Source organism: Hippopotamus amphibius, chromosome X (assembly GCF_030028045.1).
Source record: "Hippopotamus amphibius kiboko isolate mHipAmp2 chromosome X, mHipAmp2.hap2, whole genome shotgun sequence".
In the NCBI taxonomy this organism is placed as follows: domain Eukaryota; kingdom Metazoa; phylum Chordata; class Mammalia; order Artiodactyla; family Hippopotamidae; genus Hippopotamus; species Hippopotamus amphibius.
The window spans coordinates 105,441,570-105,468,051 of NC_080203.1; positions in this window are offsets into that span (position 1 = coordinate 105,441,570).

The following is a 26,482-nucleotide window of genomic DNA, read 5'->3' on the forward strand; positions in this document are numbered from 1 at the left end:
GCCTTTGTCTGTTCTATTGAGGTTGCCCAAGTGAGGGACTAATCAAGGCTCCTTTTGACTTAAAATTATAGGGAATTTTGGGTATCTGGCCATACTGATACTGTCAAGTTAGCCATAGACCTGGAGTTAATTTGGGTCCAACTGCCATCCTTTATCTGCTCTGTGACTTTAAGTCAACTCACTTGGAACCTGTAAGCCTATTATTTCACTTGAAAACTGGATATCATGATGTGTTTCCAAAATAAGTCATAGATGTGATGAGAGGATAAATAAGTTAGCGGATGTGGAAACGTTGATTATACAATTATATCCTGTGACTGGAATATAGAGCTGGTTTATTGCGGGAGCTCAACATGTTGGAATTACACACAGAAAAGAGGTTTTTATCATTGTTGTTATTATTTCTTCAATTGCTGGTCTTAAACATGTGCTCTTGAATCCCCCTTTCTTTTCTTTAATCATATCTTGGGACATTCCCATCATTTCTGGTCATTATTGGTTATTAAAGCAGATTAATCCAATATAAAACTATCAATCTCATAACCTACTCAGATTTTCCCCCAGCAGCCTTCTCTTACAGATTCTAGCTCTTCTAGACTGTGGGAATAAGGAGGATAGTGGTAGAGTAGGGCAAGGGGCTCCATGTATAACTTGGCTACATTTGTAGCTCACCTCATATTTTATTTCCTGATTTTCTGGGTAACTCAAACTGGACCCCAGTGGCCTCTTTTGGCCCTTTTCTGAGTTATGTGTTTGTTCAGGGGGCTGTTGAAAGGGACCGGTAGGGCCTCCCCAATGAACAAATCTCTGAGATGTGAAAGATTATCCCCCCATCAATTCAGCCCCCATCAGCTCCCAATACCAGCAGTCTCTTATGGCTTGAGTCTTCTCTATCTACGGGTATTTCTCTGAGGTAGGATGTGAACAAGATGACAAAAAGTCAACTACCATCCATGGTGTCCACTGAGCCCATTAGAGCCTCATATAACCTTGCTACAACTGATGGTGAGAACAGAAGGTAACTTACAAGTGTACACTCTCTCCATTCCACAGCCCTCTGCTCTCAGTTCTTTTCTTTCCTAGCCATATAGGTCAGGGACAGAACAGCAAGTTTACTTCCTAAACACACATCTAACTGAGGAGTATATTTCCTATCTCCCTTTGTTACAGCTCCACACCCATAATTTCTATACTTTCTATTATTTGGGTGAGACACTGCTCTTCCTACTTCAGTACATCAGTGCTAGGAAATAACAGATTTAGGCTGATCACTCTGGTTGAAGTGACCAGGGGAGTGTGACTTAACTGTTAAGTAATTGCACACAGTGACCGTGACTAATTCATTGGTGACATACTCTCAAGGAAAAGGATCTAAGTGGAGTGTTGGCTCCTTGAACACCGAGTGACTGAACAGAAGACAGGCTGGTGAATAAACAGTACATTTTTAACTTATCATTAGCTTTCAGGGATTGAGTTTCATATTTAACCCTGCTGGTTTGGGAAACTTGTAGCAGTGAGGATAGGGAATAGAATGTACCTCTGTGTGTGGGTGGGGTGGGATGTTGGGGGTGCGATTGATCTCTACCTCCAGTGGAGAGAGTGGCCAAGTACACTGAGGAAAAGCAAAATACTTGGTAACATTTGTGTTTCCATTCCTCTCCCTGAGGTGCACTGGTTTTGGAGGCTCTGGCCCAGAGGCTCTTATTACAACCGACTCTTGAAGAAATCTGCCCTTAATCTGTGGCCCTTTATCCTATATACAGGACTGGGCAAGAAATTTAGCATGTGCTCAGTATTTGCCTGTTTTCCACTTCTTAAGGCTCTTGGAATGGATCCACTGATGAGTCCCATCCATTGTGTGGCTCCATCCCTTTATGGGCTGGAACACACAGAAAAGCCATGATGGCCAGGTTCTCTCAGGGCAGGGCAGCTACACAGGCCCAGGATTTGGTATGTCAGGGTGAGCCTGGGCAATCGCACGGATTCCCAGTGTGTGCTCTTCTACTCTTTCCACTCGATGCCCACATTTCTCTTTGCAGATGACTGGACAGGGCCCAAGTTTCCTTCATGTGATTTCTCCTGGTGACCATGACTCATATCCTTTAACACAATACCAACTGAAGGCTAGGAGACCTTAATATGCTATTTAGTTCTTTCCACTCCTCCTTCCAAGCATGTTTTTTATACCCATCCCTGACGGTTCTGAAGTACCAGAAAAATACCATATGCATCCAGCCTTCCAACCAGACCATAATGGTTTATTACTAAGACTATTGTGATTTCTTCCCTCTTTGTCCTAGCCCTATAATATCCCAGCCTATCCTAACAGACCACAGTCTCGACAAAGTGTCTGGATGAATGTTTGAATAAATTAATCACAAATAAGTAAACAATAAAGTAACAGGTAATATTGAACATATTCTTCCATTTTGCCCTGACAATTTTTAAAATAATTTCAGACCATTGTCATCTCCCCTGAGCACCTGCGAGGCTTTACTGATTAGTCTTCCTATGTGCGATATTGTCAGTCTACAACATCTTCTCCATATTGTTACTAAGTTATATTTGCTAAAAATACAAACATGATACTGTTGCACTTCTACTTAAAACCTTTCACTTCCATCTATCATTCACAGATCCAGTGTCTATAGCATAAGGAACCAACCCTAGAGCCTGGTTTTCATTGGTCCTCAGTGTCACACTCCAATCTGAGTACCATCTCCTGGCATCATTCCTTATACACTAAGTTATTCATCCATAATAGATTAGTCCCTATCATGCCTCTGTAATTTACCTCCTGAATTTCCTTCTACACCTTTCTCTTCTATAGTGGTTGTGATAAGGCCCATTTTAACCTGCTTTGTGAAGGTTTTCTTACTGATCTCAGACTGTTTCTTCCTCTTTTGTATTCCTAGGGTCCTTTATTCATAATATCATTATATCACTGATCATATCCTGATATATTTATATGGGAATCCAGGTGCTTCCCCCACTGGATATGACCTCCTTTAAGACAGGCCAAGGGACTTCCCGGGTGGTGCAATGGTTAAGAATCCGCCTGCCAATGCAGGGGACATGGGTTTGAGCCCTGGTCCGGGAAGATCCCACATGCCGAGGAGCAGCTAAGCCCGTGCACCACAACTACTGAGCCTGTGCACCTTGAGCCTGTGCTCTGCAACAAGAGAAGCCACCACAATAAGAAGCCTGCACACTGCAATGAAGAGTCGCCCCTGCTTGCCGTAACTAGAGAAAGCCCACATGTAGCAACGAAGACCCAATGCAGCCAAAAATAAAATTAATTAATTAATTAATTAAAAAAAGAGACAGGCCCAGTATCTCCTTCATCTTTGTGCTCTACATCACAGACAATTTCTAGCACATTGTAGCTGCTCCATAATTATTGGAAAAAGTAATAAGGACACAGAATTAAAAAGTCTCAAACCCAAAAATGAATCATCACTTGGAGATTTTTCAGAAGCCTGTCCGTAGCAAACCATAATTCATTACTAACAGTGTAAATTAATATTATAATTGTGGAATGCAATTTGGATATACACATCAAGAGTCTGAAAAGATTCTTATTCTTGGAACCAGAAAAATTACTCTAGAAATCCATTATCAAAATGGAATCAGAGATGTTAAAATAAACAGAAATTTTTCAGTTTTAAGTGTTTAAGTTACAAAATAACTTAAACAAAAAAGTGGAAATAGGATGCTTCTAGAACTTGAAGGAATACTGGTGAAGGTAAAAAAATTGAAGCAAGAGTTGCAGTACTGAGGGCCCAAGGTCAGGCAGTAGGGACCAGTATGTTCCAGGGCTCTCCTGGACTCCATCTATCGTTCTTCTCTGCTAGTTTCACTTGATTTCATTCTTCAGGTAGGTTTCCTCTTAAGGAAGAAACTATGGCCCCAGCAAAGATAGATTCCCATCCTCTCTGCATTAGCAACGTAAGAGGTAAAAGAGCATTTATTCTCCTATTCTCCTAGCATCTCTCTATCAAACCAGAAAATGTATTGAGCTGACCTGCTTAGATCGAGAGAACACCCCATGTCTAATCACTGTTTCCAGGAGAGTTGGATAGAAAGTGCTGGTGAGCCAAGGTGAGGATGCCAGAAGTTTAAAAATAAATGCATTAGTAAATCATATATCCACTGTGAGTCAGAGGATTACATTCAAGGGCATGCATCATATTACAATACTAAAGAAGTGGTTGAAAACAAAAAACAACTAAAAGACTAAATGCCTAAGTTAGTGGTAAGGTTGAATTGTGTGCATACACTGAAACATTATACAATCATCTCAAAATTGCATTTTTCTAGAATTTTTTTGAGGATATGAAAAGGTAGACATGATATAGCAAAAACAAAACAAAAACATACCAAATATTTGCAGGAAATGCACTAAGAATAACTGAAGTTAAATTTAGGATAGGAAACTATTGGGGTTTTATTTCTTTATAATTTTCTGGATTTTCTAAATTTTCTACACTGATAATTAATTTTATAAAAAAATAGTTTAAAATACCTGATAAATATCAGGAAATAGAAATATAATAGCCAGTCTTAGGGCTAGCAGATGAGAGTTTGTAGTCCTGGTAGAGAAACTATATAGAACCAAAGTATTATTTTCTCCACTAACATCCTTCTTTTAGGTCTAGTATAGTTTTTAAATTTGGGGAATATAGGAGGTATGTATTTGAGTTTCTTACTATAATATGTTTTAGGAAAATGGGGATATTGCCCAAGGCTCTTCTAGAATTGATCTCTGAGCTCAACCATCCAAGAATTAATATTCTGCAGCCAGCATCTTTAAAAGCAAAGCCAAATTACCTATTTTTATTGACAATGTGAGTTGAGGCAAAGGTGAAAATTCAAATATATAGTATAGCTAGTAAAAGTGCAGTCCTGGACTTCATTGTCCAATGGAAAACTTATGAAACAATGAACACTGTAAAGAGCAAGCCCTTGTTTATTAACATTTTCTATTTTCTCCCTTGGGAGAGGTAGTGTCAAACCCCATGAAATGGAATGGCACCATAAGGTGAAAGATGTGAGAACAGGTCAAAGAAATCTAGTTACTCTTCTTCCAAATCCAAGAGAGAGCTAAAGGGATGCAGAAAGAAGGGTGATATCCAAAGAACATTAAATTAAAAAGAACTGGTGAGGTCAATCTTACTCTTGATGAGATGGTTGACAATCAAAAATGGCAACAGACTTCCACCTCTATTCAAGATCTATTAATGGGCTGAGTTACCCTCCTACATGAACGAACTGAAAACACTGGCCAAAATATATGAAACAAAATTCTTAAGGTACTGAATATCAGGCAATGAAGGAATGTGATTTCTAAGACTTAGGAAACAAACTGATGAACCCGACTATTGATAAAATGGGCAGGGTAAAAGATGATGCTTTTTAAAAGTGGCACCAGATTTCAGAGGTAGAAATACGGGACAGGTCACATACTATCAAAAATGATGGAGGCACATCGGCAAACAAGATGGGGGAAATGGATGAAGGGGAGTGATTCTTTGGCTTGAGGTTTGGGGGTTTGTTCACTGGCTGGTTGATTTTTTCGTTTGATTTCTTTCTGTGCTCTCCTGTCACATTCTACAAGTTTAGGGATCAGATGAAGAGACCCTAAAAACAATATAATAGGTGGTCAAAGATCAGTGAATCAAGGGCCAGGAAAGATGAATTTAAAAAATGATACATAGACTGTTGATAGCTGTACTTTTTAAAGACATATGAGTTCTGCAAGGGAGCGCAAACCAAAGCAGTTGAATGTAAAGACAGGTCCATTTTCACTAAAGGGTTGGCGAGATGTATTCTCCCTTATGCTAAATCTTTATAACTCAAACTATAGTGAAAGAATGGCAATTGTCTACTGAGTTGAGGCAGTAAATAACTCAGCTTGAATCCTGGTATGCCTTCAATTTTCTAAATAATAGAAGTGGAAAGAAGATGTGTAAGAAATATTCCTCATTTGTCCTCGTCTGAGGTATTTTCCTTTTATCATTATCAGTAACCTAAGTAAGAAGGTTTCCAAGCTATTAAAATAATTTAAATATTCATAAAAAATAAGACAACTTCTTTAGTTCCAACATAAACATACAGGCACCCCTTCTCACTAAATGTGCTCTCATCTTTATGGCTTTCATTTGCTCACTTATAGCTGGAATTTCTGCCAAGTTTCTAGTGAAGTAAAGCGTCTTTATGACTAAGACTGAATTTCACAGCTTCAAAAACCCTCAACGAGATACTTAAGAAACTTGATATCTGAAACTAGATACCTGAGAAATACGTCTCTATGGAACTTGACAAGTGAAGATTTACTTTCTAATCTTGCAGTGTGTCCGGTGCGGGCATGGATGAAGAGAATGAGTTCAGGCTTGACAGCCTTGAACATGGCATATCACAAAGGCCAGCATGGAACCCTGCTGTAACTACACTGGCTGGCTGGCCAGTACTGTCACAATGGAATCCATTGGCTTTCATGCTGCGGAATTTATAATTTAAAGGCCATTTAATAGAACGAACATCTGGAAAGAGTAGCACAGAGTGTGCCAAGAATTCTAAGAACCTTTTTACCCTTTTAACTTTTCCACAGACTCCATGAGACAGCAGTATGAAAAGAGGGCAGGAAAAGGACACTGCTAAATTGGCCACAGGCTCTGGCATGCAGGCTGAGGCAGGGACACATTGCTCTTCTCTGAAGAGGGCTTTGATAAGTCATCCACTTAAGGATATACCTGTCTTTTTTTTTTTTTTTTTTGACCCACCAAAGAAGAACAAAAAGAGTCTTTCTAAAAAAGAAGTTAGAAGATGTAACTTCCCTTTAAATGATGGAAGCACTTGAGTGTTTAATTTTGAGCTGTGGTGTTCCTTAGCAAGTGATCTATAGATGAACTCTTAGAGAGTATAAAAATCAAGAGGCACCAGTGTTAAATTATCAAGAAAAATCAGTACCCCTAGTATGGTTTCTAAGTGAAGCAAATATGGTGTGGGAAGATGACGCCATGAAAAAAAGAAAATTGAAATAGAAGCACTGGGATAGTAGTAGTTTTATCAAGTGTCCTCAGAGACAGCTCAGATTTGTGGTATTTGTTGAAAACAGATGATATGTTTGTTTTGTCAAAATGGCATATCAGTCTGGGCAACATCAGGAAGACAATATTAAGGTTAAATAAAAAGGAATTGAGTACAAGCTTTGAAAGCCAACAAATGAATAAATGATTTAAAGAATAGTAAAGACATTTGTTTGTGCTGGTACCATAGCAGCGGTCCACAACCTTTTTGGCAGCAGGGACCGTTTTCATGGAAGACAGTTTTTCTAAGGACCAGTGGGGGGGATGGTTTTGGGATGATTCAAGCACATCACATTTATTGTGCACTTTATTACTATTACATCAGTTCCACCTCAGATCATCAGGTATTAGATCCCAGGGGTTGGGGACCCCTGCTAGAGCATGCTGGCTTAATGCAAATCACAGAAGGTTGTAGGCAATGCATGTCATGGTGCCAGTCAGGAGACTCTATAATTCTTTGGAGAGTGTCATTCTTTGCTTTCTGAGACTATGTGTTGCATTTTATTGTTTAAGGATGCATTCATAATGCATTATTGCATTTGTCTTTTTTTCTTTTCTTTTTTTTTTTTTACCATTTAAGGCTATTAGTATCTTAAATCTATGCATTTTTCTTATGAATTAAATATGTGTATTGCCATGATAACTGGACTGTAAACCCCCTTGAAAAGATAGAGAGACATAGATACCAGAAATGATTTTCAATAAGCCGATTAGGGAAATGGAGATTAACATTGATGCTAATGCAATTCATGTGCAGATCTCCTCGTAACATATGTTCCTGTCATCCTCCAAGGTCATCTGGTCTCCAAAGGACAAATCCCATATTGAGGAAATGGTCATTTGCGTCTAAGTGGTCAAAATTAAGTGTGCAGAATTCTTCACATATTTTATTACCTTTTAGATACCTGCAGGGTCTTTAGTGATAGCTCCTGTTTATTCCTGATATGGGTAATTTGTGTCTCTTTTTTGTCATTCTTACTAGAGATTTAGCCATTTTATTAATTTTTTCAAAAAACCAGCACTTTATTTCATTGATATTCTCTATCATTTTTCTGTTTTCAATTTCATTGATTTTTTTTCAATTACTTCTGACCTCTGCTTGCTTTGGGTTTATTTTGTGCTTTCTTACATTCTTTAAGTGGGAGCTTAGATTATTGATCTGAAACTTTCCCTTTTCCCAAATAAATGCATTTTGTGCTATCACTTTGTCTTATCCATGCTTTAGCTGTGTCTCACACATTTTGATATGCTGTATTTTCATTAATTTTTAGTTTATTATTTTTAAAAATTTTGCTTGGAATTTCCTCTTTGACCCATTGACTCTTTAGGAGTATACTATTCAAGTTTCCAGGTGTTTGGAGATTTTATATTCATTCATTTTTTTTAGATTCCACATATAAGTGAAAACATACAATATTTTTTCTTCTCTGACTTATTTCACTACACATCATACCCTCTAAGTCCATCTATGTTGTTACAAATGGCAAATTCATATTCTTTCTTATGGCTAATATTCCACTGTATATAAATATCAATTTTTCTTTATCCATTCATCTGTTGATGGACACTTAGATTGCTTGTGTAACTTGGCTATTGTAAATAATGCTGCTATGAACACTGAGGTGCATATATCTTTTCAAATTAGTGTTTTTGTTTTCTTCAAATAAATACCCAGGAGTGGAACTGCTGAATTGTATAAGTAGTTATATTTTTAATTTTTTGAGGAACCCCCATACCATTTTCCATAGTGGCTATACCAATTTACATTCCCACCAACAGTGTATTACAGTTTCCTTTTCTCCACATCTTCACCAACACTTGTTATTTGTTTTCTTTTTGACAAGAGCCATTCTGACAGGTATGAGGTGATTTTGATTTATGTTTCCCTGATGATTAGTGATGTCAAGCATTTTCATGTGCCTGTTGGCCATCTGTACATCTTTGGAAAAATGCCTATTCAGGCCCTCTGCCCATTTTTGAATCAGATTGTTTGTATTTTTTATATTGAGTTGTATGAGTTCTTTTTATATTTTGGATATTAACCCCTTTTCAGACACATCATTTGCAAATATATTCTCCCATTCAGTAGGTTGCCTTTTTGTTTTATTGATGGTCTCCTTCACTGTGCAAAAGATTTTAAATTTGATTAGGTGCCATTTATTTATTTTTGCTTTTCTTTCCCTTGCCTGAGGAAATAGATCAAAAAATAAAATTGCTAAGACTCTGTCAGAGTGTAATGCATATATTTTCTTCTAGGAGTTTTATGGTTTCCAGTCTTACATTTACATCTTTGATCTCTTATGAGTTTACTTTTGTATATAGTGTGAGAAAATGTTCTAATTTAATTCTTTTACATGTAGCTGTCCAGTTTTTTCAGCACCACTTTTTGAAGAGACTGTCTTTTCCCCAAATGGATATTCTTGCCTCCTTTGTCCGAGATTAATTGACCACATATGCATTTGTTCTTTTCTGGGCTTTTCATTCTGTTCCACTGATCTATATGTCTGTTTTTATGCCAGTAACATACTGTTTTGATTACTGTAGCTTTGTAGTATTAGTCTGAAGTCAAGGACCATGATACCCTTGGCTTTGCTCTTTTTTTCTCAAGATTGCTATGGCTATTCAAGGTCTTTTGTGGTTCCATAAATTTTTTGAGGATTACTTGTTCTGGTTCTGTGAAAAATGCCATTGGTATTTTGATAAGGATTTCATTAAATCTGGAGATTGCTTTGGGTAGTATGATCATTTTAACAATATTAATTCTTCCAATCCATGAACATGGAATATCTTTCAATTTATTTGTATCATATTCAGTTTCCTTCTTAATTTAAATGTCGTTTTCAGCATATAGGTCTGTCACCTCCTTGTTTAAATTTATTCCTAGGTATTTTATTCTTCTTGATGCAGTTATAAATGGGATTGTTTTCATGCTTTCTTTTTCTGATTGCTCATTATTAGTGTAGAGAAAAGCAACATATTTCTGTACATTAGTCTTGTATCATGCAACTTTACTGAATTCATTTACTAGTTTTAATAGTTTCTTTGGTGGAGACTTTAGAGTTTTCTATTTATAGTATCATGTCATCTACAAATAGTGACAGTTTTACTTCTTCCCTTCCAATTTGGATGCCTTTTTATTTCTTTTTCTTGTCTGACTGCTATGGCAAGGACTTCCAATACCATGTTAAATAGAAATGGCCAGAGTGGGCATTCTTGTCTTGTTCCTGATCTTAGAGGAAATGCTTTCAGCTTTTTACCACTGAGTATGATGTTAGCTGAGTTTGTCATAAATGGCCTTTATTATGTTGAGATATTTTTGCTCTATACCAACTTTATTGAGAGCTTTTTATCATGAATGGATGTTGAATTCTGTCAAATGCTTTTTCTGTGTCTATTAAGATGATCATGTGATTTTTATCCTTACTCTTGTTAATGTGGTTGATTTGTGGATATTGAACAATCCTTGCATCCCTGGGATAAATCCCACTTAATCATGCTCTATGATCCTTTTTATCTGTTGTCAAATTTGGTTTGCTAATATTTTGTTGAGGATTTTTGCATCTATATTCATCAGAGATATTGGCCTGTAATTTTTTTTTTCAGTGTATTCGACTGGTTTTGGTATCAGGATAATGGTAGCTTGATAGAATGAGTTTGGGAGTGTCCCCCTTCTTCAACTTTTAATGATGGTTTTGAGTGTTTATCTTTGTATAGTTTCTTTAATAATTGCTCTCAGTATCATATTACACATGTATAACTTATCACAATCTTATCGTGTTATCATTTTACCACTGAGTAAAGAAATCTTTTACCTCCCTTTACATCTTTTATCCTCTCCCATTTATAACATGATTATCAAATATTTCCTATACTTGCATTCAAAACTATATCAAACAGTATTATGGGTTTTGATTCCACTGTCATACACAATTTAGAAAACTGAAGAGGAGAAGGAATATTTACGGTATTTACTCATATTTTTGTTTATCATACATTTTCAACCTTCCTGATGCTCCAAAGTTTCTTCTTTCATCATTTTTTCTCTTTTTAGAAAATTTATTTTAAGCACTCAAAGTAGGTATGTTGGTGAAAAATTTTTGGTTTTATCATGTTGTGGATTGGGAATGCTGTTTGTATGCTGTTTGTAACCATAAGAATGAGATGTGTGTGGGGGGGTGTGGGTGTGTGTGCGCTAAGTAAATCGTAGTCAATTTTCATGAATTTCCCACGTGCAACTGGAAATAACATGAGTTCTTGATTCTCAGAGTTTGATATTTATATCAATAAGATCTAGCGGATTGTATTGTGTCATTGAATTCTCCTGTAGACATAAAATTTTTTGGTTTACTTGATCTGTTTTTGTGAAAAGTAAATGTCCTGTTGATACTCAGTTTCCCTCTATTTCTCTTTATATTTCAGGTTTTTTCTTACGAATTTGGTTCTGCTGAGTTATTAAGTGCATAAATATTAATACCTGTTTTATATTCATTGAGAATGTCACTGTAGCATTATAAAGTATTCTTATCTGTCTCTTTTTATGTTTTGTTTGATGTCTACCTTCTCAGATACCAAGTTTAGGACCTTTACTTTCTTTTTATTTGCATTTACATGTTTATCCATCGTGCATTTAAAAATTTTTATGAGCTGTCTTTTCTTTATACATCATAGTTATGTTTTACTTTGTAAGTGAATCTTATTTTTTCTCCTTAAAGTAGGCATGTTAAGACTAGTTGAATATTTTTACATTGTTTAATGTAAAAATACACACACATACATATACATATATACATACACACATATACATATAGTTTTGCACTGTGCCATTTATTTCACTCTGTTTCTCTGTCTCTCTCTCTCACATGCAAACATTTTGGATTCTTCTGGTATATAGTAAAGTTTATATCTTTTGCTCCAATTGATATCATTAAAATATGAATTTTTAATAATATTTTTATTCCATCCAATTTTTAGCTATTGTCTTTTAGTTCTGTATTATGAGCAATATTGAAATTAGCTAAAATTATCTGCTCCCTACCATCTAATATGAAGTAACATTTTTATTCAGTTAATAGCTATAAGGCAATGCGTGAACTTATCCTATTTTATTTACACTTTCTTCATTTTCCTACCATTTTTAATATTTATACTGCATCTACAGTGTCAGGAGGTATCAATGTAATCATTACATACTGTCCTTTCTTCCTTAAAGCCATAATTTTGATTTATGTTTATAGGTAAAAATGAATTTAATGCTTATGTTGATACTGCTCCAGTCATTTTGATTGCCTGAACTTATTTCTTTACTTGATTCTTCAGGAAGGACTTGTGAAAATAATATTCTCTGAGCCTTTATTTTTGAAGATAAGTTTGGGTTGTGTATTAGTTTCCTAGGGTTGCAATAACAAATTACCAGAAACTGGGTGGCTTAAAACAACAGAAATATATTTTTTCATAGTTCTGGAAGCCAGAAGTTTGAAATCAAGATGTCAGTAGGGTTATGCTCCTTCCAGAGGCTCTAGGAGAGAATGCTTCCTTGCCCCTCCTAGCTTCTGGTGGCTCCTGGTGTTCCTTATCTTGTGGCAGCATAATGGTCATCTCTGCTTCTGTCTTCACATGGCTTTCTTTCCTTTATGTCTGTGGGTCTTCTTGTTTGTATGACAGATGTCATAGCTAGATTGCCCTCACATCCTTGTTTGTTTCTTGTAAGGACACATCGTTGGATTTAGGGTCCTATCTAAATTAAAGATTTGGAGATTCTTAATACATCTGCAAAGACCCTCTTTCCAAATAAGGTCACATTCCCAAGTACTAGAGTTTAGGACATAGACATATCTTTTCAGGGCCGTTATTCAATCACTACAATTCACCTTCTTGTCCCCAAAACTTTATTTCTGTCTCATGTGCAAAATACATTCACACCATCTCAACCTCCCCAAAACTCTCAACCTATTACAGCATAAATTCTAAATCTAAAATCTCATCTGAATATCATCAGCTCAAAAAGCCCCAAATCTCATCTAAATCATCTAAATCAGGTATGGGTGAGACTCTGGGTATGATCATTTGGGGCAAAACTCCCCTCTATTTGTGTACCTGTGAAACTACCAAACAAGTTATCTGATTCTGAAATAAAATGGTGGGGTGCTCATTAGTTACATATTCCTGTTCCCATACAGAGAAACTGGAGGTAATGAAAGGGGTCATTGGTTCCAAACAAGTTAGAAACCCACCAGGGAAAAATCCATCATATTTCAAGACCTGAAAATAAGACTGTATGCCTTGAAACTCTACCTTTTGGGCCCATGGAAGGTCTCTGGGCCCACCTCTCTGGCTTCTACACAGCTCTGTATCCACAGTTCTTCCCTTGGAGACATGGTTCCTTTCTCTTGAAGGATATCACATGTTTGTAGCTGATGAGCTCTATCAGCCTGTCTCCTGCCTAGAGAATTTTTGAAGTGGATTGCCCTCTTTCACTTTGTCCTATCTCTGTCCCCTTCAGTCCGAGCTGGCAATGCTTTTGCTGATACAATATTCTCAAAAAACACTGTGGTTCTCCCGTGCTTTCCATGGGGATCTATGCCATAAGACAAGGTCCTCCACAAATCTTTCCTAGGTAACTCCGTATCTTGCCCTGGATTCTGTTGAGATGGTTCAGTATATCCATTAGTCACATGCCTAATCTCTTCACCAAGGGTTGTCCAGGCAACCCCATGACCCTCTCTTCAAGGCATGTTTTTCCAACAATGAGTTTGTTAATTTTAGCTTCATTTGCAATCTGGATAGGTCAAAAACCTCCCAAATCATTGAATATTGGGTTTGTTTGTTGTTGCTTAATAGTGCCGTCCTCAATTTAGTTCTTTCCTCTCACGTTTTACTATAAGCAGCAAGGAGAAACCAGGCTGTACTTTCAACACTTTACTTGGAAATCTCCTCAGCTAATTTGTTTTTTATTCTGGTGTGTAAACAACAGAACAAAATTCAGCCAAGTTTTATGACGCTTTATAACAAGGATCACCTTTCCTCGAGTTTCCAATAACATGTTCCTCATTTCCTTCTGAGACCTTTTATAAGAAGCACTTTTTTTTAAAGCTCTTTATTGGAATATAATTGCTTTACACTGCTGTGCCAGTTTTTGAGGTACACCAAAGTGAATCAGCTGTATTTATACATATATCCCCATATCCCCTCCCGCGACTCCCTTCCACCCTCCCTATCCTGGCCCTCTAAGGCATCACCCATCATGGAGTTTATCTCCCTATGTTATGCAGCAATTTCCCACCAGCTATCTGTCTTACATTTGGTAGTGTATATATATCAATGCTACTCTCTCACTTCGTCCCAACTTCCCCTTTGCCTCCCCCCCACCCCGTGTCCTTGGAATATTACTCAGCCATAAAGAAGAATGAAATTGACTTATTTGTAGTGAGGTGGATAGACCTAGACTCTGTCATACAGAGCAAAGTAAGCCAGAAAAAGAAAAACAAATACCGTATGCTAACTCATATATATGGAATCTAAAAAAATGGTACTCATGAACCCAGTGACAGGGCAAGAATAAAGAGGCAGATGTAGAGAACAGACTTAAGAAGCACTTTTAATGTCCATGTTTCCACTAAATCTCTTCAAGACAATCTAGGCTTTTTCCATCATGTACCTCAAAATTCTGGAAGCTTCCACCCATTACCTAATTTCAAAGCCACTTCTACATTTTTAGTGTTTGTTACAAGGGCACCCTACTTCCAGGTACCAAAATCTTTATTAGTTTCCTAGAGCTGCCTTAAACAAATTACCACAGACTTGGGTAGATTAAAACAACAGAAATGTATTCTGTCACAGTTCTGGATGCCAGAAGTCCAACATCAAGATATAGGAAGTGCCACGCTCCTTCCAGAGCTCTGGAAGAAAATCCTTCTTTGCCTCTTCCAATTTCTGGTAGCTCTTACAGTTCCCTGGCATGTTGTAGCATAAAAACAATCTCTGCCTCCACCTTCACGATACCTTCTTTTTAATGTGTCTCTTTGTCTTCTTTTATGTCTCTTATAAGGATACTTGTTATTAGAGTTAGGGCCCAATCTAAATATAGGATCATATCATCTTGAGATCCTTTACTTAATTACATTGGCAAAGACCATATTTCCAAACAAGGTCACATTCACAGGTGCTGGGGGTTAGTACTTGCACTTATCTTTTTGGGGTCACTATTCAACACACTACAGATGGATATATAAAATCCTTAGCTATCTTTTTATTTTCTTTTAAGTTTCTTAACTCCATCATTTCCTGACATAAAGTGGGACTGCTTAAAAGCTTGATGACAATTTCATTGTCTTCTCTTTGTGAGTTGATCTTTTTGCCTAGATGCCGAAGTGATTCGTTTTCCTTTAAAATATAAATATTTTGTAAAATACATCTCAGTGTAGAGTGTATTGCTATCAGTTTTCCCTATATGTAGTATGTCATGTAGTTTCAAAATTTTAAGCAATTTTTCTTGTATTAAAGTTGTTGTATAACAAAGGGAGTCCAACTCGAGGATGGAAGATGCCTTTGAGGACTGGGGTGGGGAGGGTGGGGGGGGCTTGGGGGGGCGTCAAGGAAGGGAGGGAAGATGGGGATATGTGTATAAAAACGGGTGATTGAACCTGGTGTACCCCCCAAAAAAATAAATAAATAAATTATAAAAAAAAAAAAAAAAAAAAAAATTTCCTCCTTTTAAGGCAATTTCCATGATGCTTATTTACTAATGTCTCTCTTAGTTTACTCTTCACTTCATTTTTTAAAAAAATCATTTCCTTTCTGTCAGCTCACTTTCCCACATCATCTGGTTGAATTTTCTAATTCAGACTTATGTTTTTGTTATATATTTTCTATCTAATTTTAATTAAAAAGTTAAAAAATTAAAACATTAAAATGTAAATTTTAAATTTTATTGTATTTTTAAAATATTTGTTTATACTTTTCATCTGTTTTGTAGCCAAAAATCTCTAAAGTTCCTTCATTTAATGCAAGAATGTAATTTTGCTTCAAAAAACTCCACCCCACTCTCAGAATTGAACAATAGATTTTTAAACAATGTTGAAATAATCAGGTCAACAACTAATTATTTATTATTCTACTGTATTTAATGATTCAATTTCATAGGATCTTTTAAAAATAAATAGTCACATCATGTCACAATATGTACACATTTATTCGTAAAGAGGATGACTGAAAATCCAAACGTTTTATGTAGTAATGCATTAGAATGACATGTTGGCTGTCATTTATGGGCCAAAACATATGATTCTCACAGCAAGACTACAAAATTATTACTTTATCCATTTTATAGAAAATACATTTAGATTTGGAAATATTAATTAACCTAGCTAAGATAACTCAGCAAGCAAGGGGCAAAGCTCAGATTTGGTTTAAAAAAGCCAATCTTCTGAGCCACTCTTAGAAAGCCAGTTGCCTAGGTAAACCTCAATTCTATTACAAGGATGCAAGGTGCTATTTTAGGAATAGTTTCTCCTTCTCTGGAGTACTCTATCCAGCATCCTGGGGCATTAGCAATTATTTTATAAAAGTACTGTCCTAGTTTTACTTTAACAAGGTCTGGCAAGATAGGATTATAAAAGATTTCATAAAGCGTGCACATGCGTGCACACACACTCGCATAAATAGTAATTATATAGGTGACTAACACCAAGAAACTTAGCAGGCAAATTTCAATCTTAACTGTCTAGCAGCATGTCACTTTTACATTCAAATGCATCTTCAATCTGACCACTTCCCAGTATCTCCACAGCTATCACGTTTAGTCCAAGATACTTCCATCTCCCCTTTGTTTTCTGCAATAGTTCCTTAAATGACCTCGCTACTTCCACTTTTGCTGTACAGTTAATTTTCCATATTGCAGCCAAGGTGATCTTTAAGAACATAAAGTGATTCCTATCAATCACCTTTCAAAATTCTCTAACAGCTACTCTAATAGACAACAAAAGGCAAGTTCTTGTACTAATCTAACAGGATTATTTGATTTTTAATTGTTGATTTACGAGTTCTTTATAAATTCTGGATATAAGTACTATATCAGAATTATGAATTGCAAATATTTTTCCTTATTCTTGGGTTGTCATTCCACTTTCTTTATGGTGTCCTTTGAAATACAAGAGGTTTTTAATTTTGATTAAGTCCAATCAATTTTTTTCTTCTGCTGCTTGTACTTTTAGTGTCATATCTAAAAAGGCTTTGTTTAACTCAAGGTCATGAAGATTTTCTTTTTGTTCTAAAATTATAATTTTAGCTCTTACATTTTGGTCCATGACCCATTTTGAATTATTTTTTGTATATGGTATAAGAAAAGAGGTGCAACTTAATTGTTTTGCATGTAGATATCCGATTGACCCAGCACCATTTATTGAAAAGACTTTTCTTTTCCTATTCAATTGTCTTGGCATAATTTTCAAAAACCAATTCACCGTAAATGTAAAAGTTTATTTCTGGATTATCAATTCTCTTCCACTAGCCTGTATGTCTAACCTTGTCAGGACCTGACTGTCTAGATTACTGTAGCTTTATAGTAAGTTTCATAGTTGGGGAGTGTGACTCCTCCAACTTTTTTTTTTCCAAGATCATTTTGGCCATTTTACATCCCTTGAATTCCCATATGAATTTTAGGATCATCTTGTCAATTTCTGTAAAGATGTCAACTAGGATTTTGACAGGGATTGGACTGACTCTATAGAGCAAACTATGGAAAACTGACATTTTAATAATATTATATCTTTTGCTCCAGGAACATGGGGTGCCTTTCCATTCATTCAGGTCTTCTTTCTTTTAAAGACAATATTTTGTAGTTTTCAGAGTATCAGTTTTATATTTCTTTTGTTAAGTGTTCTAAGTATTATATTTTTCAACATGGTATTAATATAAATGAAATTTTATTAATTTAATTTTCAAATTTTTTTTGCCAGTGTATAGAAATAAAATAGATTTTGTGTATTGATTTTGCAAACTGGCTGAAATCAATCATTAGTTCTAGTAGGTTTTTTTTTTTCCTTTTTTAGGGAACTCATTAGTTTCTATATACAAGATCATGTTATCTGAAAAGAAATATAGTTTTACTTTTTCCTTTCTAGTCCGGATTTCTTTTTTAAAATTTTCTTGCCTAATTGCCCTAGGCAGAGGCAATACAATGTTAAGTAGAAGTGGTGAGAGTGAATTTCCTTGTCTTATTTCTGATCTTAAGGGAAAGATATTCAGTCATTTACCAATAACTACAGTGTTTAATGTGGACTTTTAATGTATGGGTCACATTTTCTTGCTCTTTTTTCCATGGATACTTAACATTTTAGATAATATATTATAGCAGCTCTGGATACTAATACCCTCCTCTTGGATTCATCAGTATTGTTTGCTTGCTTAGTGGTTTAGTGGCTTGGCTGGACTATTTTAGTGAAGTCTATTTTCCCAGCAGGATGTACCTTGTGATGTAGCTCGTCAGAGGGCACAGCCTTGGACATGCACACATTCAACGTGGGGTAACAATGGCTTCAGTGGGCTCTCTTTGTTTCTTTCCCTGATCTCTCCAGGCTCTCTGCTGCAGCTGTTAGACTGATGTTGCTATTGGTTTCAGTACTGCCCTGAGGCATAAATTTCTCCACAGTCTGATCTCATTAACAGTCCTCTCTTTGTAGAAGTAATCTGCGAGGCCAGTCGCTGACGTCTGTTCCTACCCTAGGATGACTCTCCTTAGCTACCTTCTTCCCTGGTTCTCTCTGATATACATCTAGCTGGTTTAGAGTTTAGCTTGCTGTTCTCATTGAGCAACCAGCTTTTTTGTAATTGTACTGCTAAACTCTCCATTGGTTTCGGGAGCACCCTTAGCCTTGAACTACCCAAATTTTGTTCCAAATGAAGTAATTTCCCTTGGAAAGAGCTTTAGAACTCTCTGTTCTTACAACCTGCCTCTTCCCCTGAGCAAAACCACACTGACCCAGGGCTGGGGGCATAAAATATGGCCCAGTTCTCTCAGGGACACCTCTGCTTCATGTGCAGGGTACTGGGCTGAGGGACCAGCCTCTGGTCTTCTTGTTTTACTCCTTCCAGCACAGAACCTCCAACCGCTGAGTGAGCTGGGGTGATGGTGACTGGAGACCCAGTATTGTTGACCTGCCAAGGCTAGAGTGAGGCTCTGTCCAAAAAGTGGGAGCTGGGTAGAGGAAGAGATCCCCCAGGTCTCTCAGCCTACTGTTTCCTGGAATAGAACCTCTACAGCTCCAAGCTGCTGGCATTGAGAAATGCTGGTGGCCTGTTCCTCTGGGGGAAATACCACTGTCCTGAACTGGGACCTGGAGGGAGAGAAAGCCCTGTGCTCTTGTCCGTATCCTGTCATAGTGGAGCTCCCATCACACTGTGTTGGGAGGAGGATACAGGGAGGAGGTTGTGGTTCAAATGTGACAGACTCTCACTGTACTTACTGAGATTCAGTAGTTATTCTTGAACTTTTTTTTAATTTGATACATGTCCTTAGAACAATTCCCGGAGATTTTAAGTGTTTGCTTTGAGACAATATATAATTTTCACCAGTTATGGTCGTTTCACTGGAAAAAAAGATCCACAAAGCTACTCATCTCCTCATGCCATCATTCCATAAAACATGTTGAAATTCTTAGCCTATCTCTGAATTTGTGTTTTTAAGTGGATCCCCATGGGCCAGTGGAGAATGTGACAGTGTTTGAAGCCTCCACTCAGATTGCCCCACCTCTTACCACCTCCTGGCCTCTCTGGTAGAGCCTAAGCCCCACCCCAGTGCTCTGGGCTCCACAAAGCCTCTCCTTCCTCCCACCCATCTAGCAACCACTGCTGCCTTCTACCCCATGGGGCATGGGCCTGGACAGAGGCACAGAGAGGGTTGGAGTCAGGTGACTGTGCTCCATGGCACTCTGGGACAGGGCATGGTGATGGCTACCCATGCTCCAGGCTGTCAGTGCCACGGCCCACTTGGAGTCAATATGGAGGGGCCAAGACCTTCAACCATGCTTGATTCAAGTAAGAACCAAGTGTGTCCCAGCATGGAGGTTGAAATCCCTTTGGCACTGTTCATCTGTGGCCCATGGGAAGCTAGGTGCTTGGCTCAACTTCCCCACTTTCACAAGTCTCATTGCTTTGGCTGCTGGTGGGAGATGGAACAGAAGGCCAATGGGCCACATGTGCTCCAAACCTCAGGCCAGGCTCCCAGGAGCCTACAAGTGTTTGCACTTGCCCTGTCCATGTTGACTTACAGGAGGAAAGGTGACGTGAACTAACAGAAAATGAAAAACAAACAAACAAAACACATCACGACAGATTGAGAAGGAGACCACGGAAGGAAATTTTATATTTCAATACCATTAAGAGGACTTTTTTCCAGCATCTCTGACCTAGAGGTCTCACATTTTCATTTTGCACTGGGTCCTGCAAGTTATGTTGCTACACCCATCTTTAGACCTTGGCATAGGCTGTCTCCTCTGCCTACAGTGCCACTTCCCCCCATCCTTCCTTCCCCACTCACCTGGTAGTCACTCCTATTTACTCTTTATGGTCTTAACTTAGAGGTCACTTCTTCTGAGAATCTCTTGCTCCAATTTGGATTAAGTACTCTCACGTGCTTCAATACAGTCTCTCCTTCCCAGATCTAATTACTTATGTTCAAGCATCTATTTGCTCAATTATATCCCACCAAAACTCTTGAGGGCAGAGATTATTTTCTTGGTCATCATTGTATCCTTGAGTTCTCACACAGCGCCAAGTATCACGTGTTTAATACTAATACATCACCATTTAATGATGACTAAATAGACAAAGAAGCCTCTCAGATGTGATGTCTGGGCTGATTTCTGAAAGAGGACTAGGAGATGATAGGAGGCAATGTGAGAGGAACGTGCAAAGGCACAGAGGAGGTGTGGCGTAGCCAGTGCATCCAGGGGCAGCCAGCTGTTTCCTGGGGCTGGAACATAGGGTATAAGTTGATGTGCACAGAGATACCTTGCACATGGTCTCAGTGAGATTGGCCTCCATCTGGAAGGTAATACAGGGCCACTGGAATGATTTAAAATGTGAAGTTAGCACATCTTAGTGAGATCACTCTGGGTCTAATGCAAGAAAGACTGGCTATTGTGGTCACTCACAGGGGAGGAAAAAGAGGGCCTGAGTTAGGGCAGTGGGGGTACTGGGGAAGGAATGGGTTAGAGTGGCCCTTAAATAGGACTCAGTGACTGATGGAACACGGAATATGAAAGAGGAATGACTACAAGTGTTCCAACTCAGGTGTCTAGGCGATGCAGGTGCAGTGAGTCACGGTAAAAGCAGAGAGGGAAGAGAGGATATGAGGTCTGGAGCGTAAGGGAAGATGGAGACTTTGTTGTATATATGTTGGCTAAAGTGCCTTTGGGAAATGTGGGAGGTAAGATGACAGTGTCAACCGGACATATACGGCAGTGTGGACCCAGAAGCACTGTTCCTCAAGTATACAATGGGTGCATGGGCTTAGGGCAAGGGTTCGGGATGCTATTGCTGCCTTTTTTTTTTTAAACACTGCTTCTATGGCTGAACACCATGTGAGTTAGAAAAGCTAACTTAGAAATGGGATTTGAGGATATAATGTATTTATAAGTTAGAGTCAGTCTATATTTAGATTTGTAGTTGACTATTAGGGTTGACACTGAGAACAGTATAAACATGCAACACTTCAAAAAGTAATAATAAAGAAGTCACACTGCAAAGATCCAGCACAAGATGGCCTTAGAAACTGCCTCTCTACCTCAGCCCTCAACTTCTTCTATCTCTTTCTGGATTTCTGCCTATATGCTTGGTTCTTTTTTTTTTTTTTTTTTTCCCCGTTTGATGTCCTTATTCATGGGAGAACAGAAATGTTTCATGTGCCTTGTCTACAGTGGGATTATCCCCTATGCCCTGAAAATATGTGAACATCATATTGAGCCAGGTGACCTACAAAGCACAGACTTATCTTCAGTTATATCATCACTGCTGCACGTGCACAAGCATGCACACACGCCTATACACATACACATGTCATTTGCTTCAGACCCTCTAGTCTATATTCAATTCTTTCAATGTGCTAAGGTCCCTTAAACCTCCAAATCTTTGGCCATGCTGTTCCATCTGCTGGAATTTCTTTTCCTCCTCTTCTGCCTGTATACTGACCTTTCTGGCTAATCCTTACTTGTCCTTCAAGAATCAGCTCACTTGATGCCAATGGGTCCCCATAAGCATCTTCACAGTCCTCAGGCTGACTCAGGAGATGCTCCCTTTTCACCTTTTTTTAAAAAATTAATTAATTAATTAATTAATTGGCTGTGTTGGGTGCTCGTTGCTGTGCACGGACTTTCTCTAGTTACAGTGAGTGCGAGCTACTGTTCGTTGTGGTGAGCACTTCTCGTTGTGGTGGCTTGTCTTGTTGTGGAGCATGGGCTCTAGGCATGCAGGCTTCTATATTTGCAGCACGTGGGCTCAGTAGTTGTGGCTCACGGGCTGTACAACGCAGGCTCAGTAGTTGTGATATATGGGCTTAGTTGCTCCGCGGCATGTGGGATCTTCCTGGACCAGGGCTCAAACCCATGTCCCTTGCATTGGCAAGCAGATTCTTAACCACTGCACCACCAGGCAAATCCCCCTTTTCATCTTATCATACAGTATGGCAACGACTGATGTTCTTCCACATGTCCTCTTCTCTATGCTGAGCATTTTGAAAGTCAGTGGTGCTTAGTGCCTGGCCTTTAATATGTATGAAATGAGTGCATGATCCAGTGATGCTGAGGAATGAGAGGTTATGGGTGAAGGTTAAGGAAAACCTTCAAAGTGCTTTTGGAATAAAGGAACAGAAAGTCCACAAGAAGAAAAAAAGTCAACAGAGAACTAATAAATTTGCTTGGGATAGTCCACTAAATTTCTACACCCTTTTCAGAAAAAAAAGCCTTGATGACACAAGTAAAAGCGTAAGTTTTCAGAATCAATAGGCCAAGATCCAGTTTTATTACCTAGGAATAGAGTATTAAGTTTCTTTGTAAGAAGAGCAACAGGAAGCCTTATCTGCTGGTCATATTTATTGGTAGTTATTTGTAGGGATGTTCTTATGACTTATTATTCATTGATTGCTTCTTTTTTTCTTTTTTTTTAATTTATTTTTATTTTTTTAAGCTCTTTATTGGAATATAATTGCTTTACACTCTTGTACCAGTTTTTGAGATACACCAAAGTGAATCAGCTGTATCTATACATATATCCCCATGTCCCCTCCCTCTCGCGACTCCCTCCCACCCTGCCTGTGATTGCTTCTTATAAACAGGCTATTTCCACCCTAACCAGGTACTAGCAGCCTGGTAGTTGGCAGCTGGAGATAGCATCACATCTACTAGACTGAGAAGGAAGTAGGTTTTCTCTGTTTCCCTGTAAGGACCCATGGACATTTGCTGCCATCGGGAGCTGCTATACTTGGTGTGCAGTCATCAGTAAACCAGGCACTGAAGTATTGAGTTTTATTCTCACTGCACTCACAAATGAGTCATCTTTTCACAACCATCTGTAGCAAATCAAGAATAAAGTAACAGAACTTCCCCGTTAAAACCACTTGTGATTACCAGGGGAAAAACACGGATTCACTGGCTGCAAGAGATTATACTTAGAAGTGAAAATTGTGAAGCATTTGCAGATTCAGCCTATATGGCACTGTTTCCTCAGCACAAGCTCCTTGAGGATGTTTCTATGATGCAAATATCAATCTCTCACGTCCAAAATCAGCCCTTTATGACCTGTTCAAACACCTGTCATATGGAGCTTCACTTTTTCGTGTGTGGTATCATCAAGCAAATACCTCAGCACACCGTACTGCTCGCCACTTCGGATTACCCCCCTTTGGTCAAACAAACCAAAATGCTATTTCTGGGATTTTTTCATCCCACCATCAAGATTCCGCCCTCATTCTGCTACATCCTCCAGTGGTTTTTTTTTTTAATCGCTTTAGAGTTCATGGATAATATTTATTTTGGAAAGAGATCTGTAAATCTTCACATTTCACTTTAGCACCAAACTGATGTTACATAAGGAGAGAAAAATTTGTAATCCATCATATGAAGGGAAATGAGAATGAATGCAGCTTACACCATTCTATAAAATGGTTTTATCCTGCCTGTGGGGAATAAGTTAACGAAATTGACCTGAATAGATGCTTAAATGGAAAACATCACAAGCGAGATTCAGCTGTGTATTGGATGGAAAAGAGGAGGAGCAGAAAACTGCAGGGCCCAAGAAGTCATTTTAAACCAAGGACTTCCAGGTGAATGATCTTTCCAAGAAAAATGATCATGTCCAGAGAGAAAATTATGTATTTAACTCCAAACAAGGCTGTTGTAAGCTTTCTCCTTGAAGTGGAATAATATCAGGGTGAAAAATGATTTTGAGAAATGCTTCATGGGATATTAGAAGCCATCCACACCTTTCTGCCTTAACTAAACTTAGGCCCAGCGGATTTCGGGGACTTGCCTCCCCATCTGTTTTTATCTCACAAAATACTTGTTATTAACATTCAAAGCATAAGCAGCCGTCTTTTGTGCTTAGAATAAGGAAAACACCCTTTCCCTTCAGCTGATGCAAGCGGTGAAGGCACGCTGCCTTTATCAATACAGTGAGGATCCCAAGCTTCTGAGCATCCCAGGCATTTGAAAAGCTGTGTATGGCTGCACAGGATGCATTCTGCCAAACGTGAATGAACCTGCCAGCCTTTGCAAGTCCAGAAATATCTAAAGCTGTTCTTGGCAGACATTCCGGGAACAATTTAAATTTCTGAGGGCTTTGAAAATGTATATTTTTGGTTATCTCACATGGGAAGTGCAATGATGAAATCCTACTGTCTTCTTCTCAGCCCACTGGTTCCCACGCCTAGCAAGCTCAGCTAACTTCTTTGGAGAAGGTTTAAATTCCCCTCAAGCCCTTGTCCTAGCAGACTTCCAAGAGAGTCATCAGGAAAAGGTCAGCACGAGAATGGCTAAGAGCTTTCTGAAGTCCCCAGACTCTACCCTAGCACTTGGTCTAAGGGTTCATGGTAAAAACTGGTAAGGCCACAAGTTTTTGCCCATCTGAATTCAACAAAGTGTCTATGTGGCCACAACTCCTAATAGGAACCCAGAAATGTCACCCTCCCTTGGGAGGTAATTTAACTCCCACCAAATAAGACTATCCCTCATGCTACCAACAAGCTCAGTCACATTATCACGGCTATTATTTCAACTCCTGTTATAAAGGTGGTAGCATGCACCCCAAAGGGAATTGGATCGAGCCCCCTATTTTCAGAATGAAATGTTATATTAGCTTCACTGAATAGAGTTTGGGATCATTTAGCCAATGCAGAGGACATGATAATTGGAATAAGAGGTTTCATTCACTGTGAGATGAAGGTATGCCAGCCACCAAGCATGAGACACTTGATATTCTATATCCCATTTTTCATATCAGAAGACTGAGGCTTAGGGAAGACACATCACTTCTCCATGGTCATGTGGACTAGAAACTGGAAATTTAGAACATACATTCAGGCAGGTGGACACCAAAGCTACCTCTGCATATATATTGTTCATTTTCCCCAGCAGTCCCCATCCCTATCCCTATCATCTGGAAGCAGCACCTCTAATCTTACGGTATGATCATCTTTCCTCTTTCACTACAACAGAGGATCCTGGGGGAGGCCACCCATCACAGGCGGGCATCTTCCTAGACACAACGATGGGTACAGACTCTGTGCCAGGGGGTCAGAGTGCTTCTCTGGGATTTGGGCTCTGCTCAGCCCCTCTCTGGTGGTGAAGGTGTGAGGACAAGAGCTGTGAGAGCCAGGCTGAAGAACTTGTGGAAGACGCTGGTTAACAGCAGATAAAGGAGACCACCACAGAGAAACAGAGGCTGTCAGAGAGAGCACCACTGTTCCCACTGTCTCAGAGGCCTGGCCGCACCACTGCCCTCCTTCCCTTGGTCACTAGAGTGGATCAAGTCCCCTTTGTGCCTAAATTTGTTCAAGCTGAGTTTCTAGGGTAGCCTCTGACTAGGATCTTTAAGATAAAACTATCGACTGTGTTTGGTTTTTGTTGTTGTTGTTTTGTCTTGTTTTAATCTTCTGCTCCTAATATAGTGTTTGGCATGAAGTAGAAACTCAAAAATAAAAACATTAAGAGTAAAATAAAATGAAAAGTAGCTGGGAGTAGTGACCCCCTACTTCCTCTTTCTTGAATGCATATTCATGGTAAAGTGATATGCTAAATACACTAGTAATCTGAGGAAAACAATTACTTCAATATGAAAATGAGAAATTTGACTTTACAAAAGAAGATCAGACACATTCTTTACGCTCTCAGCAAATTTTCATAGAAGAT